The sequence below is a fragment of the Canis lupus genome, chromosome 37, assembly GCF_003254725.2.
Source record: "Canis lupus dingo isolate Sandy chromosome 37, ASM325472v2, whole genome shotgun sequence".
In the NCBI taxonomy this organism is placed as follows: Eukaryota; Metazoa; Chordata; class Mammalia; order Carnivora; family Canidae; genus Canis; species Canis lupus.
Window position 1 is genome coordinate 10,380,705 of NC_064279.1, and position 17,874 is coordinate 10,398,578.

Below are 17,874 nucleotides of genomic sequence, written 5' to 3' on the forward strand. Positions count from 1 at the left end.
CTGTTGGGCCACTTTCTTAAGAGGTTTCAACTGCAGCATCTCCCAAGTCAACATGAAGGGGCCCAGGAGCTCCCCTGGGCTTAAACCACCCACTTCAGATTTCCCCACAGGAGCCCCAAGTAAAATTGATGGAGGATGACTTTCAGTGGACACAGGTGCAATATTTTCAGTATTAAAAGTAATTTTAAGTTTGTTGATTTAATTAAAATAGAAACGTCTTTAGAGCTGTCAGCGTTGAAATGTAAAACTTTTATTTTTTATTTTTTATTTTTATTTTTTCCTGAGGATTCTTTATTTTGATACAAAAAATAAACCCTTTAACCTATAGAGTGTCACTTGTTTCCATATCACAGAGCAAACTTACAGAATAGGAATCTGTTACCAGCTCCAAGAATATCACATATACTTTAGAAGTCATTGCTATTTGGATTCAAACAAACATCAGTGTGGAAGGAGTAACTAATTGTTTCCCTCTCCTGATTTTTTCATAATTTTACAAAATCATCGCTAGGAAAGCTAATAGTTGGCATGTCGCACAATTATGCCAGAATCTGGAAAGGGCAGTGAAACCAACCATGTGAATCCAGTTAAACTATAAAAACATGACCTTTTATTGTCCTTCTCTCCTGCTTCTGGAGTAGGAAAGCTTTACTTAAAAGCCCCCACGGGCCAGCAATATGCTTGAGTTATAATGTGTAGGTTCCCTCTCATTATACTTGCAAAAGAAGCCACGGAATTCTTCAGAATCTGATATGTAGAAAGGAGCAAGGTAGGAGGCCGACCGGATTTACTTGGACGGAGAACAATGATGTGAGCAGTCCAGTTGATAGGCTGTTAACACTGAAATAACCAAGGCTTGGGGCACGTGGGTGGCTCCGTGGGTTAAGCATCCAACTCTTGATTTTGGCTCAGGTCATGACCTCAGGATTGTGAAATCAAGCCCGCTTAAATCAGGCTCGGTGCGGGGCATGGATCCCGCTTAAGATTCTCTCTCTCCCTCTGCCCTTCCCCGCCTCCAAAGATGTAATCAAGCCTGTACAGGTCAACAAGTTCAATCAGCTGGTTGGAACACCATCCCTAGACCTTTAAGCGACACATTTGAAGTTCTCACAGTAAAGTTGTGGCTCCATCAGCTGTGATTATCTTCTTTGATCTTAATGTCCATCAGTCTTTACCAGCTGTAGCAGCCACTGCTTGGTAAAACTTTGCCACGAAGTCTGGCTCACTGACCTCCAGCTGCCTGACAAATTCATTGCGCTCCTGCTCAGCCCAACCTCGAAACCACTGATCCCAAAGACGTGGCTGCACCCAAAGATACAAGGTGGTCGGTTTGCTCTAGACACACTAAGCTGCTCCAGCCCTTCCAGCAGTGGCTGTAATTTTCCTGGCACTGCCTTAGCTACCAGGTCCTGGAGGAAACGTTCACACTGGGGACCTGACCAACTGGCAAACCAGTGAAGAATACACTTCATCTCCTGGGAAGTGATGTAAGACACTGGGGGTGGGGAAGAGTTAGTAATACTATCTGGTACTGAGGGTAAAGGAGGAGGGAGGGATAGTGGCATTGAAGAGGGAGATGATTCCAGCAGCATCCTCCCCTTTCCTCTCACAGGGAACCCGGAGACCGGCACAAAGATGCTTAAATTCCAACTGTCACCGCCGCTTCCATGTTTCCTGAAAACCCTAAGCAGAGCCAGCCCCTAAACCTTTTATTCCACCAAGGTTTACTAAAGGTCAAATAGGCTCATGTTATTTCTATTGCAATTTGTCAGCAAAAACATGACTTAAAATGATAGTTAATTTTGTCTCAAAGTTTTCATGGACAACTGTTAAGAACAAGTAGGTAGAGTAAATAAAAAGGTTTAAAGCTTTCAAAATCTTTGGTAACTTGAAACTTTGAAGTTTTGCTAAGTCAAATGAATTGGGTTGAATTCATTAGATATCTAATTCTTTTTCAGATAAGATAGGCTAACGAAGCATTGATTACTGAACATAAATTTGCTTTTTGCTTCTTATTACAGAGAAACTGAGGGTGCTTGGGTCTGTTGGTAAATCTGCTCTGTGCTTTACTGAAGGAAAAAAATACACATTTCTGGAATTATGAAATGTATTCATAAATTTCCAATCTAAGGAATTCTGGTATAAGAGAGTTTACAATTGCTTACCTACTTAGTTTTCACTGGAGACTAAGGTTTCATTCATTCATTCATTTATGTATTTATTTAATTCCAGTATGGTTAATCAACAGTGTTATATTAATTTCAGGTGTACAATATTCAACACTTACATCCACACAGTGCTCATGTTAAGTGTACCCTTTATCCTCTTCACTCCTTCACCTGTTTCACACATTTCCTCCCCCCACACTGGTAACCCCCAGTTCCCTATATTTAAGAATCTGGGGGGGGATGTTGTTTGTCTCTTCTTTTTCTTTGTTTTGTTTCTTAAATTATACATGAGTGAAATCATATGGTATTTGTCTTTCTTTGACTTATTTCACTTACCCTAGTACCCTCTAGATCCATCCATCTTGTTGCAAATGTCAAGATTTCATTCTTTTTAATAGCTGAGTAATATTTCATTGTATATATACACCATGTCTTTATTGATAGACACTTGGGCTGTTTTCATATCTTGGCTCTTGTAAATAATGTTGCGATAAAAATAAGGTGCATTTATCTTTTTGAATTAGTGTTTTGTTTTCTTTGGGTAAATACCCAGTAATGTAATTACTGGACTATATAGCAATTCTATTTTTAATTTTTTGAGGGACCTCCATATTGTTTTGCACAGTGGCTACACTAGTTTGCATTCCCACTAATAGTGCACAAGGATTCTTTATTCTCTACATCCTCATCAGTACCTGTTTCTTCTTGTGTTTTTGCTTTTAGCCATTCTGACAGGTGTGAGGCAATGTGTCATTGTGGTTTTGACTTGCATTTCCCTGATGATGAGTGATGTTGAGCATCTTTTCATGTGTCTGTTGGCCATCTGGATGTCTTCTTGGAGGAATGTCTGTTCATGGCTTCTGCCCATTTTTAATTGGGTTATTTGGGGGTTTTTTGGTGTTGAGTTGTAGAAGTTCTTTATACATTTTGGATATCAACCCCTTATTAGATATATCATTTGCAAATAGCTTCTCCCATTCAGTCGGTTCTCTTTCTGTTTTGTTAGTGGTTTCTTTCACCTTGCAAAAGCTTTTTATTTTGGTATAGTCCCAGTAGTTTATTTTTTAAAAATATTTATTTATGATAGACCTAGGGAGAGAGAGAGAGAATCAGAGACACAGGCAGAGGGAGAAGCAGGCTCCATGCCAGGAGCCCAACACGGGACTCGATCCCGGGACTCCAGGATCACGCTCTGGGCCAAAGGCAGGCACCCAGGAATCCCTAGTCCCAGTAGTTTAATTTTGCTTTTATTTCCCTTGCCAAAGGAGACCACATGTCTAGAAAAATATTTTTTTTAAGATTTTATTTATTTATTCACGAGAGATAGAGACAGAGACACAGGCAGAGGGAGAAGCAGGCTCCGTACAAGGTGACTCGAACCCAGGAATCCAAGATCATGCCCTGAGCCAAAGGCAGACAGATGCTCAACCACTGATCCACCCAGGAAACCACTGATCCATAGGAAAATATTCCTATGGCTGATATCAAAGAGATTACTGGCTATGTTTTATTCTAGGAATTTTATGGTTTCAGGTCTTTAGGTCTTTAATTCATTTTGAGTTTATTTTTGTGTATGGTGTAAGAAAGTGATCCAGTTTCATTCTTTTGCATGTAGCTGTCCAGTTTTCCCAATACCTTTTACTAAAGAAACAGTCTCTCCTGTTGTATATTCTTGCCCCCTTTGTTGATTGACCATATAATTGTAGGTTTATTTCTGAGCTCTCTATTCTGTTGATCTATGTGTCTATTTTTTTTATGTGTCTATTTTTGTGTCAGTACTATACTGTTTTGATTACTGCTTTGGGTAGTATGGACATTTTATCAATATTCTCCCAATCCATGAGCATGGAATATCTTTCCACTTTTTTGTGTCATCTTAAACTTCTTTCATCGATATATTTTTTAATTTCATCGATATTTTATAGTTCTCGGGTATTTTACTTCTTTAAGTTTATGCCTAGGTATTTTATTATTTTTGATATAATTGTAAATGAGATTGGTTATTGGGTTTTTTTTTTTTTTAAGATTTTAAGTAACCTCTACACCTAATATGGGACTCAAATTCATGACCCCAAAATCAAGAGTAGCAGGGTTCAGGGGCACCTGGGTAACTCAGTTAAGCATCTGACACTTGATTTTGGTTCAGGTTATGATCTCAGGGTTGTTGTATTGAGCTCACGGGGTGGCAGGGATGGGTGTCTGCTTGAGATTCTCTCTCCCTCTCCTGCCCCACCCTCCTGTGCTCATGCTCCCTCTTTCTCTCTCTAAAAATAAATAAATCTTTTTTAAAAAAGCTGCATGCTCCACTGACAGCCAGCTAGGTGCCCTGAGATCGTTTTCTTATTTTCTGTTTTTGCTACTTCATTATAAGTGCAGATTTCTGTATATTGATTTTGTATCTTGAGACTACTGAATTCATTTATCAGTTCTGGTATTTTTTTTTTTTTGATGGAGTCTTTAGGGTTTTCTACATTTATTATCACGTCATCTGCAAATAGAGTTTCACTTTGTCATTACCAATTTGGATGCCTTTTATTTCTTTTTCTTGTCTGATTGCTCTGGCTATGACTTCAGTACTATGTTGAATAAAAGTGGTGAGAATGGACATCCTTGTCTTGTACCTGATCTTAAAGGAAAAGCTGTTTTTCACCGTTGGGTATGATGTTAGCTGTGGGTTTTTCATATATGGCCTTTATTATGACCTATCTCTACAGGTCAGGATCATCAGTAGGGGATATTACTACAGAACTGAGTTTTTATTTATTTTTTTTTAAAGATTTTATTTATTTATTCATGATAGTCACAGAGAGAGAGAGAGAGGCAGAGACACAGGCAGAGGGAGAAGCAGGCTCCATGCACCGGGAGCCCGACGTGGGATTCGATCCCGGGTCTCCAAGATCGCGCCCTGGGCCAAAGGCAGGCGCCAAACCACTGCGCCACCCAGGGATCCCAGAACTGAGTTTTTAGCATCAGTTGGAATAAATGGATTCCAGAAGAGCAGAGGTCAGGGTGCAATATTTCACCATCAGAAGCAAAGTGAACATAATTTGTCAGGAAATTCAATTTGGCAATTAGGGGTAGGGGAGCCCTGACTTGCAGGGATCTGTGACAACTGTGTCACCCCTCCTAGTGTTGAGATAGCATTTAAGAGTGCTGTCTGATGTCTGTAAGAACCAAAAGAGTTCAAGAATAAATTAGCAGAGGCTAATGTCAGCTACCACAGTAAAAAGTCACAATGCCTCTCCGGTTGTCAAATTTGAGTTGTTCTCAGACCACCAACTGAAGGGATGGCTGGGTTCCCTTAAGGAAGAATCCTTCAACACTTCAGCAAATGTATACAGTGCCAATTTTTTTTTTTTTTTTTTACTTTTCCCAAAGGCCATTACCAAAGTAATTGTAAACTGGGGAAATCTGAGTACCTACTATTTTTGAGGGCCTTTTGAGTGTGGATCTGCCATGAGACTGAATGTTTGTGTCTCAAAATGTGTATGTTGAAACTCTAATCCCCAGTGTGGTGGTGTTTTAGAGATAGGGCCTTATAGGAGGTGATTAGGAGCCTTCATGATGGGATCAGTGCCCTAATAAGATATCAGAGAGCATCCTCTCAGTCTTTCTCTCTGCCAAGGGAGGATACAGCAAGGTGTCTGCAAACTAGGAAAAGGGCTTTCACCAGGAACCAAACTGATCAGCACCCTAATTTTGGACTTCCCAGCCTTCAAAATTGCAAGGGATTAATTTCTATTAGTTAAGTCACCTAGTCAATGGCATTTTTATTATAACATCCCAAAATAAAACAGGGTCTGAACTGGTGTTTATCCTAGGGAAACCCAAATACCCATCATGGCCTTCCTGTTAGAGCACATAGAGTCCAGATGGTGAATGGAGTCCTGGCCCAAGTCCATTTCACAGTGAGTCCAATGGGTCCCAAAGTCTTACACTGCAGTCATGTCCCCATTCTTTGAAGTAAGGATGGACACATTTAGCAGTTGATGAAATCTTCACATTGATCGCTCAGCTGCAGTATGAGAGAGACTGAAGTAGGAAAGGCCAAGTGGAAGCCTCTTAAACTGCTTCCCCACGCCAGCCAAGATAGATCAGAAGCAATTCTGCATCCTAAGTAGAATATCAAAGATCAATGAATGATACCCTCAAAGTCTTTAAAAATGTGGGGATAGTTTTATTTCCCACTTAATTCACCCATTTGGCATCTGCAAAAATAAGATGGATCATGGTGGATAACTGGATTACCCTAAATGTAACCAAGAGGTAGCCCCAATTTTAGCTGCTACGTATCCGGTTTAGTATCTGTTAGGTCAACACAGCCTATGAAACAGTATGGAGCTAGTGATTTGGCAGGTGCAGCCTTACTCATCATGTAGAGGAGGATGGAAGGAAGTCACACTGATGTGGAACAGCAGCAATTCCTATTTGTGGTCTTGTCCCAGTGCCATATTAGCTCTCCTACTCTGCCACAGAATCTGCACATTGCACAGAACATCGCACCAGCCCACTTCCACAATGACATCATTTAAATCAAACCTGAGGAAGTGGCAAGTAAGCTCGATGCTCTGGAAACACGCCTGTGAGTCAGAGGGTGGGAAGTAAACTGTACAAAGATTGAGTCCGCCACATTAGGACACTTTCAGGAAGAGGACCTACCAGCACATTCTCTGCAAAGTAATGGACCCACTGTACCTTCTACGACTAAAAGAGAGGAGCAGCGCTGGGTAGACCTCTTTATGCTTTTGGACATAGCACATATCCCACTTAGAAATACTGCTCTTGGGCAGCCCTGGTGGCTCAGTGATTTAGCGCTGCCTTCAGCCCGGGGTGTGATCCTGGAAACCCGGGATTGAGTTCCACGTCAGGCTCCCTGCATGGAGCCTGCTTCTCCCTTTGCCTGTCTCTCTGTCCCTCTCTCTCTCTGTGTCTCTCATGAATAAATAAAATCTTAAAAAAAAAAAAAAGTACTGCTCTTACCTAGGTAACTGAGAAGGCTCAGTTTTGAGTGAGGTCCACAACAAGACAGAGCTATGTGGCAAGTCAGGCTGTGGTATAAACAGCCCTGCCTCTTGGGTGAGGACATATGGTGTGGTACTGGAAGTTTCCATGTAGAGAAGGATGTGGGAAAGCCTTCCACAGAAGTGTCACACCGTAGATCTCTCAGATTCTGTAGCAAGGCTAGACTGTCTGTAGCAGAGACTATTCATCATTTGAAAAGTGGCTTCTGGCACGCAGCTAACCCTAACTATGAGACACCAAGTGAATTTGTGACTAGAGCTGCCCACTCTCAGCTGAGTATTCTCAGAATCCCTACCCACCCACCAGACACACACACACACAGTCATGGGGTCAGGCGGGCAGCAGCCATCTGTCAAGTCCCAAATCATGAAGGGTCTGAGCCTACCCATCCCGGATGACCCAGGCAGCATGCCACCCTGTCACAATGCTATCTCACACACACATGGAGAAATGGGATGAGGGTCAGATGTGTCTGCAGCACAAGGCTTGTTTCTGAGCGGAGCGTTGAAGCTGTGAGACTCAGATTTGATACACGGTGACTGGCACATCTGCGCCTTCTCTATCTCTTTGGGAGGAAGGAGAGGGAGTCTCTAGGTTTGTTTTTTTTGGTTATTTGTTTGTTTGTTTGTTTTAAGTAGGCCCTACAGTGAATGTGGGGCTTGAGCTCATGAGCCCAAGATCAAGAGTCTCATGTTCTAACTGAGCCAGCCAGGTGCCCCAAGAGTCCCTAGGTTCTTTTTACCCTCAGAATATAAGCAAATGGCCCCAGGGGAAATGAACCTTTCAAATTTCTGGAGTAATAGATTATCTTTAATTTTTTTTGTTTATCTTTAATTTTCAAGATGTGTTTGTCATTCAGTCGTTCTTTAACCCAGAATGACAAATCATTTTGTGCATGAAGCCCTAACTGTGTAGAAACATGCAAATGGGACGCCTGGGTGGTTCAGTGGTTTAGCACCACCTTCAGTCCAGGGCATGATCCTGGAGTCCAGGGATTGAGTCCCACATCGTGCTCCCTGCATAGAGCCTGCTTCTCTGTCTGTCTGTGTCTCTGCCTCTCTCTCTGTGTCTCTCATGAATAAGTAAATTGAAAAAAAAAAAGAGAAACATGCCAGTATTCATGGAGCACTGTCTTCCAACACAATCTATTGATGAGATGCATTTCAAGCAGGTCTGGAATAGGTCACAAGTAGGTCACACCATGTGCTTACATTGCACCAGCTTTTCTCCCTTATCTGATACCCTGGGCCTTGAGGCAGTGGAGGGAAGGGGCGAGTAGGTAGACTGTTGTGGATGGGACAGCTCAATAGGTTGGTAAAGCTGAAAATGGACCGCTTTTGTAGTAAGTCCTGCTCAGGAGTGACTCTGACAGATAATGGTGAGGGCAAGACCTCTCAGTGGGGAGAGCTTTGAGCAGTATACCTGGCCATTAACATGATTTAGGGTCAAAGGTGGCCTGATGGACTCCTGAGCATTAAGGGCAAACAAATTAGTGAGTTAAACTTGCTGCTGTGACTGCTGCCTGAATATTTGGGGCTCTTTATGCTGGTTGACCATCAGCCAAATAAAGATGTTAGCATACTGGCAGGGAAATAGGACTGATTATTATGAAAGACATAGTTGCTGCCACAGGGGCTGGGCAGGCTCTCTCTTGGTACATCTATGACTCGATAATTACAAGTGGGCAATTGTGGCAACCACAGCCTTACAAGGGCAAGGTAAACAGGGACTCAGTTGCCTCAGAAGGGATGAAGGTATGGATTTCCCATCAGGGGCAAGAGTTCTAGACCAGTGGAGTACAAATCTAGAATGAGTGGTAGAAGAGAGAAGTGATAAATATCAGTATTGGCCTCAAGGCCAATTATACCACGGCAGACTTTACAGCTTACTCTAATGAACCCTCTATTGGAAGTTCCTTTTCCCCCCTTTTTTAAAAAAAATTATTTATTAGAGCAGGGGGAGGAGCAGAGGGAGAGAGACAAGCAGACTCTGTGTTGAGCACAGAGCCCAAGTGGGGGGGACTGGTCCCACGCTCCTGAGATCATGACCTGAGCTGAAATTAAGAATCAGTATATTAACTGACTGATCCACCCAGGTGCCCCTCCCTCTTTTTTAAAATTATGACCAGCCACCCCCTGGAGAAAGCAGTGACAGGAAAGAGTAAACTTAATGTAGGTCCTGAGTGGATCTCAACAATGCAAAGAGTGAACTGTAGGTAGACATTGTGTCCTCCTTATCCCCTCAGGGCTTAACCAAAACAGTACATACAGGTTCCACTCCTCCTATCAATACTTGCATCTTTTTGCTGAGCCAGAGCCCAAAAGCAGAATCCAGAAGTGCCAAGGATTAACACCCCCCTGGTGTTTATTCAGAGCAGCCTGAGTCCGTGACTAACAGGAGTTGGGTGTATAAATCTATCTTTGGTCCCTCAGGTGGAGTAACTTTAAGATACCTGTACTTCCCAGAATTCCTCGGTGGTATTAAACTCCAACTATCTGCAAGTAGTAACTTGCTTGATCATGTACCCTATAACAGGTTTTTTTCCTTCCCTGTCTCATTTCCCCATTCCACAATTGTTATTTCATGGGATTACCTCCCCAATAAACTACTTGCACTCAAACTCGTGCCTAAGGGTCTTACTATACGGGAACCCAAAATGACTGAGACTACCTGAATATATACCTCAGGAGTAAAAGTAGCCTGGAAATAGATTAGTCCTAAGAAGACTGAAACCTGGTTTGTTTTTCTTTTCTTTTCTTTCTTTCTTTTTTTTTTTTTTTTAAAAGATTTTATTTATTCATGAGAGAGACAGGCAGAGGCGGAGACATAAGCAGAGGGAGAGGCAGGCTCCTCGGGGAGCCTGATGCGAGACTTGATCCGGGACTCAGGGACAGACGCTCAACCACTGAGCCACCCAGGCGTCCCTGAAACCTAGTTTCAAATCAGCACAATACTTGATTAGATTAGAATGATTTCTCTTTCCTCTATTTACATGCCAGAAGTAAGTCAATGTAAATCCTCCCTGGAGAAAGATACCATCCCGGGCTCCAAATTATCTCTGTAATTTCATACACAATGCCTGGCATTCAAATAAAAGCAGCCAGGCAAACAAAAAGACAAAAATGACTGAAAGACAAGAGGGAAAGTAGACAAGAGAAATAGATCCACAGGAGGTTCCAGATCTTCGTATCAGACACGATTAAATTATTTTTGAATAATTATGACCATATTTTCAAGATAACAATGGAGGACTTTAGCAGAAAACTGGGAACTATGAACTAGAATTATTATAAAATCCCTACAGCCAAAATATATCTGAAATTAAGACTTTGATAGATGAAATTAACAGAAGACTGAACAAACTAAAGAGTATTATTAGTAAACTGGAAAACAGACCAGAAGAAAACCCCCAAATTGAAACATGGAGAAGATGGGAAATATAAAAAGAACAGGAGGGACACTTCCAGGAGGACAGGTTGACTTTTCCCTCCTCCTTTGACTAAGTACAACTAAAATCCCCAAGCATTCTAAATAAGACAAAAGTAAGAAGAGACTGAAAGGAGCTGGGGACCTTAGCTGGATCTGAGGAATGACATGGTTGTGAGTTTTTCCTGGTTTGCTTGATTGGATTGATTGATTTTTTATCTGCCCTAGACTTTTTTTTTTTTTAAGATATTTTTTTTTTTTTTTTTTTTTTTTAGTATTCATGAGAGACAGAGAGAGGCAGAGACACAGGCAGAGGGAGAAGCAGGCTTCATGCAGGGAGTCCGATGTGGGACTCCAAGGTCACATCCTGGACTGAAGGCGGCGCTAAACCACTGAGCCACCTGGGCTGCCCTCTGCCCTAGACTTGATGCAGAAGTAGGCAACCTGGAAACACCAAAAGGTGTAGAAAAAAAGATCGTCAATAAAGTGTGTTCTCTCTAGCCAAAGGACCACAAAAAGGGCATCCTAGAAAGAAAACTTTTTAAAAAAATTTTATTTGAGAGAGATATAGAAAACGAGGAGGGGGAGGGGCAGACTTCCCCGAGTAGGGAGCCCTATACCAGGACCCTGGGATCATGACCTGAGCTGAAGGCAGATACTTAACCTAAAACAGACTGAGCCATCCAGGTGCCCCAAGACAGAAAACTTTCAAAGACTATGATTGCTCTACTCTAGGCAAGTACCACAGAAAAATACATGGCCCCACTTCCATTCCTGCCAGCAAAAACTTAAGTGAGGACCCCAGACTTCCACCCTTACCAGGCTCTAACAAGATTCCTCAAGTCCCAGTGGCTCCGCAGTTTAGCGCCTTCAGTCCAGGGCATGGTCCTGGAGTCCCAGGATCAAGTCCCACATCAGGCTCCCTGCAAGGAGCCTGCTTCTCCCTCTGCCTGTGTCTCTGCCTCTCTCTCTGTGTCTCTCATGAATAAATAAATAACATCTTAAAAAAAAAAAAAAAAAAGATTCCTCAAGCCCTGACTAGGTCGGCCAGAGAAGGCTGAGTAGGGAGCTGGGCCTGTCATCCCTGCTGGGTGATGATAATGCTCCTTCCAACCTCCTGCTGTGTCCCTTGGAGAGCCTGGACTTCCCCTCCCTCTTGTTGCTGGTGTGGCATTTGATGAGCCCAGGTGAGAGAGACTCAGAACTTTCATGCTGTCCAGAGAGAACATGTATTAAGGCCACTCTACCCTGTGTCAGTGGAGGCCATGAGGTAACAGGTCATGAAGCAACCTGCCCCTCTTAGCCAGCGTGATAGCAGAGGCCTCACAGAGGGTCAGAACTCCCAACTCTGTCCAGCAGGGAGGAGGAGCTGCTCCCTAACCCTGAGTGTTAACTAAGTTCAATGGAGAACCTGGACTCCCCATTAACCTGGTAGTAATGAGACAATACTGTGTTTTCCCATCAGGGTATATGTCAGAAAACTAGTGAAATATAATATTTAAGTTAAAAAATATATATATATTTAAAAGTAAGACCCAGAGTCTTATATATGCCAGAAAATGTCCAGGTTTCAATTTTAAAAAAAACCACTTGTTATACCAAGAAAATACCAACCTGGATTTAAAAATATCAACAGATGCCAAGATAACACAGAACTTGGAATTACCCAATAATTTTAAAGCACTCATCACAAAAATGCTACAATGAACAATTACAAAAACACTTGAAACAAGTGGAAAACTATAAGTCCGGATAGAAACTTTATAACTGAAAGACATAATTGAGGGACCCACCCCCAATAGATGGGCTAAACAGCAGAAAGAGAACTGAGGAAAAAAACTGGTATTCTTAAATAATAAAAAATAATCCACTATGAGTAACAGAGAAAATAGATTTTAAAAAATGGCCAGGGGATCCCTGGGTGGCTCAGCGGTTTAGCGCCTGCCTTCAGCCTAGGGCGTGATCCTGGAGACCCGGGATGGAGTCCCACATCGGGCTCCCTGCATGGAGCCTGCTTCTCCTTCTGCCTGTGTCTCTGCCTCTCTCTCTGGGTCTCTTATGAATAAATAAAATCTTAAAAAAAAAAAAAAAAAAAGATGACCAGAGAATCGGGCCTGTGGAACTGTAGTGAAAGATCTAGTATTCATGTCACTACAGTTCCAGAAAGAAAGAAGACAGTGGGTAGGGCTGAAAAAGTATTCAAAGAAATATGGCCGAAAACTCCCAAATTTGGCAAAAAATAGAAACATTCAGATTTGAGAAGCTGAGTGCACCTGTAAATGGGATAAACATAAAGAATGCACACCAAGGCACATCATGTTTTGAAAATCCAGCTACCCACTATTTTTGTAAAGTTTACTGGAATGCAGTGACACCCATTCATTTACATGTTACCTACAGCTGCTTTCTCACTACCAAAGAGAACATATACACTTAAAACATTACAAGAAAAAAATATCATGAACCCTCACTGATCCATCACCCACGTTCAACTATTATTAACTCACGGCCAATCTTTTTTTTTTTTTAATATTTTTTTTATTTTTTTATTTATTTATGATAGTCACAGAGAGAGAGAGAGAGAGAGAGAGAGAGAGAAGCAGAGACATAGGCAGAGGGAGAAGCAGGCTCCATGCACCGGGAGCCTGATGTGGGATTCGATCCCGGGTCTCCAGGATCGTGCCCTGGGCCAAAGGCAGGCGCCAAACCGCTGCGCCACCCAGGAATCCCTTATTTTTATCTATATTCCCCCAGTCCTCCCGTTCTTCCAACCCCTTTTGATTATGTATTCTTTTTTTTTTTTTTTTTTTTAAGATTTTATTTATTCCTGAGAGGCAGAGAGAGAGGGGGGCAGAGACACAGGCAGAGGGAGAAGTAGGCTCCACACAGGGAGCCTGACGTGGGCCTTGATCCTGGGTTTCCAGGATCATGCCCTGGGCTGAAGGTGGTTGGTGTTAAACTGCTGAGCCACCCGGGGCTGCCCTCTTTTGATTATTTGAAGCAAAACCAAGCAGGAGTCTTTTTCTGTGACTGTTGAAAGGGAGGCAATTTTCTATCTTACACCGGGAGAATAGAAGCCAGGGGATGCAGGCAACCATTCTTCCAACCATTCACAACTTTCTAGGGACTACCTATCTCATACAGAACAAAATCTAGTCTTTACAATAATCTACAAAGCAGGGGTGCTGGCTGGTTCAGTCAGTAGAGCATGTGACTCTTAAACTCAGGGTTGTAAATTCGAGCTCCATGTTGGGTACAGAGAACTTAAAATAAAAATTTTTAAAGTCTTAAAAATAGGGCAGCCCAGGTGGCTCAGTGGTTTGGTGCCACCTTTGGCCCAGGGCGTGATCCTGGGGACCCAGGATCGAGTCCCACATCGGGATCCCTGAGTGGAGCCTGCTTCTCCCTCTGCCTGTGTCTCTGCCCCTCTCTCTGTGTCTCTCATGAATAAACAAATTTAAAAAATCTTAAGTCAAAAATAAGTGAAACAAAAAACACAATGATCTACAAACCCCTACACAATCTGGCCTCTGGATTGATCTCTAACTTCACTTCCTAACACTCCAACACCTATTCAGTTTCAACTATACTGGTCTTCCTGTAGAGCGAACACACTAAGAATGCTTCTGCCTCAGTGGCCGTTACTATTTCCTCTCCCTGCAAAATCTTGGGTTATTTGCATCCATGCAACCCTCTCTCTAAACTTCCTAAGAATTCTCCAAAAAGAAGGTCATCAGCCATCATTCAACAAATATTTGAGCACCTTCAATCTACCTCATTGTTATAGCTCCTTGGGATACACAGTGAACAAATGAAAACATCTCTGATCTCACGGAGGTTCCTTTCAGCAGTGTAAAAGTAAACTCCTTACAGGAAAACAAGGCAGAAAGGGGAGTATGGATGTTAACAAGGGAGGCTAGGGCAATTTTAAGTAGTCAGGGGAGGACTCATGGAAATAAACACCTTAAGGAGTGAAATGTGCACATCTAGGAGCGAAGGACTATATTTGGTAGGTTTGGGGAATAAGGCAGCCAGTGAGGCCAAAGCACACTATAGAGAAGGTAGCTGGCTTTGTGGTCAGAAAGATGGGGGTGTGGTACAGAAGTTACATTATAAAGGTGATGATAAGGACTTTAGTAAACTGACATGAAAGCCTTTGGATTTTAAGATTTTATTTATTTGAGAGTGACAGAGCAAGCATGAACAAGGTGGGGGGGGGGGAAGGGCAGAGGGAGAGGGAGCAGCAGACTCCCCTCTAAGCAGGGAGCTGATGCGGGGCTTGATCCCAGGACCCTGGGATCATGACCTGAGCTGAAGGCAGATGCTTAACCACCTGAGCCACCCAGGCGCCCCCCGCCTTTGGATTTTAAAGATGAATAATTTGTTTTAACAGGCTCACTTTGGCTTTGGTTTGTAGATGGAGGACAGCTGGGAGTGCGGGGTGGTGACTGATTCCACTGATGGTCCAAATAGAGATCTCTAACATTGCCTTTATCCACACCTTTTGCCATGTAACCTTGTAATGCCCTCTCACATAGATGCTGACCTAGCCATGTGGCTTTCTTTAACCAACAGGATGTTATTAGCAAATTCACTGTAGGACACCATTCCTGAGGGGGCAGGGTAAGCCTCAAAGCCTGAACTGCCTTGTTTTTCCCACCATCCGTCTTTATTTTTTTTTCCTCTTTGCTTTAAAATCTAAGCCGTTAAGGTTTATATTGTTCAATCTAATACAGCTTTCAAACATGTAACCAGTGCATTTCTCTCACAACTTAGGCTATTAATTACGACAACTATCCATAGAACCATCTTCAATGACAAAAGAACTAAAAAAAAAAAAAAAACTGGACTATGAGATATATTGAAGGTTGTCATTTAAAACGTACTATTATGGGGTACCTGGGTGGCTCAGTTGGTTGAGTCCTGGCTCTTGATTTTGACTTCGGTCATCTCAGTGTTGTGGGATTGAGCCCCCTTTTTGGGCTCTATGCTCAGCATGATCTGCTAGTCCCTCCCCACCCCTTTTTCAAATTAAAAAAAAGGGGGGCACCTGGGTGACTCAGTCACAGCTGGGGGTCTGACTCCTGATTTCAGCTTGGGTCCTGGGATCAAGCTGGGATCAAGCTCTACGTGAGCTTTGTGCTTGCGAAGTTTGCAATTCTTTTCCTCTCCCTCTACCCACCCCCTCATGCATACACACTGCTCTAAAATGAGTAAATCTTTCAAAAAAAAAAAGCTAAAAAAAAAAAAAGTACTATCATTTAGGGTTTACTCAATAAAAAAATTCAGACATCCTCTGCACAGGCAACTTTTAACTTTTCAGGGGAATTTAACTGTAATATTCCTTAGTTTTACAAATAATATAGACAAGCATAGACTTAGGGACATTCCAAAGTCCTGCAGCTAGTAAGGGCTAGTTTTGAAACTATGAGCTCTGGAGTTGAGATCCTCATTCTAGCAGCCAAGAATTTATATTATGGCCACAAATCTGCTCAATTTTTAAATTTCTAAAAAAACACACTCGCTTCAACAAATAGTATAGGAACTGGATATCCATATACAAAAAGATGAATCCTTCACAAAAATTAACTCAAAACGAATCAGACTTAAATGTGAAATACAAAACTGTAAAACTCTTACAAAGAAAACCCAGATGATTGATCTTGGGTCTTTTTAAAGACACCAAGGGCATAACCCATGAAGAATTGACCACTTCTGCTCTGTGGAAGACCATTTCAAAAGAACAAATCAAGCCAGACTGGAAGAAAATATTTGCAAGATATCTTTATCTAATAAAAGACTATCCCAAATACACAAAAAACTCTTTTTTTTTTTCCACAAAAAACTCTTAATATATTCTTGATATTTGATCTAGTAATCACTCCTTGTTATCTACCTAAGGGAATTGGAAACTTATGTCCACACAAAAACCTGTCTACGGGTATTTTCAGCAGCTTTATTTAATTATCTTGAAGCAAGTAAGATGTCCTTAGTAGGTAAATGGATAAGCTGTGGTACATCCAGACGATGGAATACTAATTCAGAACTAAAAGGAATAAAGCTATGAAAAGATGGAGGAAACTTAAACACACATTACTTCAAAGAAATGTGAAAGGCTAAACACTACAGGATTCCCATTATAGGACATTCTGGAAAAGACAAAACTACAATGAAAAAATCACTGGTTGCCAGAGTATGGATGGGGAGTGGGATAACACGGAGAATAGTTTGAGAGCAATGAAAATGCTCAGGATTCTATAATGATAGACTCATGTAATTATCCATTTGTACAAACCCACAGAATGTAATGCACTAAAAAAGTGGACTAAAAAGTATTCTATGGACTTTATAGGACTACGTCAACATAGGTTCAACTTTAACAACTGTACCCATTGATGTGAGAGATGCTGATAATGCAGGAGATAATACATGCACAGCAGTGGTGGTGGTGGTGGGGGAAACTGACGGGGATGACAGAATGAGGACAACAGGAGGTACACAGGGAATCTCTGTTCTTTCAATTTTGCTGAACCTAGACTCTAAAGAAAAGACAAATTAATTAAAAAAAAAAACAAACCTGTCGGAGCCTTAAATGGATCATGCATAAGTAAAACCATGGACAAACACCTCACTTACTTGTCACTTGATATTTCAGACTTGGCTATAAAGCATCCTGGAAGCTTTTTCTTTAAAAAAAAAAAAAAAAAAAAAAATTTTGGGTAGCCCAGGTGGCTCAGTGGTTTAGCGCCACCTTCAGCCCAGGGCCTGATCCTGGAGACCCCAGATGGAGTCCCACATTGGGCTCCCTGCATGGAGCCTGTTTCTCCCTCTGCCTGTGTCTCTGCCTCTAATGAATAAATATATAAAATCTTTAAAAATAAATAATAAAATAAAAAGATTTTATTTGACAGAGAATGAGCTTGAGTGCACAAGCAGGGGGAGGGGCAGAGGGAAGGGGAAAAGTAGACTCTCCTGCTAATAAGCAGGGAGCATGACAATGGGGCTCAATCCCAGGACCTGAGATCGTTACCGGAGTTAAAGGCAGACCAGACCCTTAACTGAGCCATCCAGGTGCCCCTCTGGAAGCTTTTCTATCATTCGTTACTAGTCTTGAATGAGCACAGGACCTAAAGCCATTTGCAGTACCCTACTGGGGGGTGGGGGGCAGGTAGAGATAAATTTGAGTGGGAATAAAGGGAGAAAATAAAATTGGGGCCAATCGCTAGTTCTTTGTAGCCTGTAAAATTTGGGTTTATTA

At 42.0% G+C, this 17,874-nt stretch overlaps 1 pseudogene; it reads right to left on the reverse strand.

Annotated features, from left to right (window-relative positions):
- Positions 1-286: 286 nt before the first annotated feature.
- LOC112656462 (uncharacterized protein C14orf119 homolog) lies at positions 287-1,801 on the reverse strand (annotated as a pseudogene).
- Positions 1,802-17,874: the final 16,073 nt, after the last annotated feature.